Source organism: Chrysochloris asiatica, unplaced genomic scaffold (assembly GCF_000296735.1).
Source record: "Chrysochloris asiatica unplaced genomic scaffold, ChrAsi1.0 scaffold00077, whole genome shotgun sequence".
Classification (NCBI taxonomy): Eukaryota; Metazoa; Chordata; class Mammalia; order Afrosoricida; family Chrysochloridae; genus Chrysochloris; species Chrysochloris asiatica.
In genome coordinates, this window is record NW_006408595.1 from 9323782 (window position 1) to 9324950 (window position 1169).

The window sequence follows — 1169 nt, forward strand, 5'->3', positions numbered from 1 at the left end:
TGCTTCGGACAGATTGTCAGGAGGGACCAGTCACTGGAGAAGGATATCATGTTTGGTAAGGTTGAGGGTCAGAGAAAAAGAGGAAGACCCCCAATGATATGGATTGGCCAAGTGGCAGCATTGATGGACTCAAGCGTGGAAACAGTAGTGAGGTTGGCCCATTATCGGGCAGTGTTTCATTCTGCTGTGCATAAGGTTGCTATGGATCAGTACCAACTCGATGACACCTAACAACAACAACAACAAGTTCCTTAAAAAAAAAGAAACAGTTGTCATCAAGTAAATTTTTAGTCATGGCAGCTTTATGTGTGTAGAATTGTGCTTCATTGAGTTGTCAATGACTACTTTGGGGAAGCAGATAAGCAGATCTTACTTCCATGGTACCTCTTCCCTTTCAGTTAGCAGCTGCCTTTGTTAATTATTTTCACCATTCTTTTAAATTCCTTACACTGAATTTAAAGTACATAAGGACTTGCTTTCATGATTGAGAAAGACCACTATAATTTATAATTGAGAACTACAGTAATAAGTCAAGTTTATAGATGCTTTTCAGCCTCATATTTTTTTACTCATGCTCATATTAATAAAAATATCATTGTTAGTATTCTTATGTGCAAATAAATCATCATGTTTAATCTTCATATGTACCACTCAATGTACTGTAGGATAAGCACTGGACTGTTAACCATAAGGTCAGCAGCTCAAACCCACCAATCCCAACTCAGGAGGAAGATGACACTTTCTGTTCCTGTTAAGATTTACGGCCTTCAAATCCTATACAGGGTTGTTATGAGTCAGAACTGACTTGTTGGCACTTAACAACAACAACACTACTCAAGGTAAATGCAGCTAATTTCATTTTACAAAGACGGTCGTGAGGCTCAGAGAAGTTTAGCAACTTTCCCAAGGTCTCAACTGGAAAAGGAAAATTAAGATTTGACACAGATTTTTCCGACTTTGAAGTCCTTTATTCTCTATTACAATTATTCAAAAACACCCATCAAAACTAGAGTGCCTCAGCCTTGGAACAACAGGGCTCTGGGATCCAGAGACTGGGGCAGGGTTGGAATGGGGAAAAGTGGGGAATAATGTTGAAATACTTGGCTGACTTTTGAACCTTGGTTTTCCATGCATTATAATATAAAACAGTCACTGGAGGGAGAGTGAAA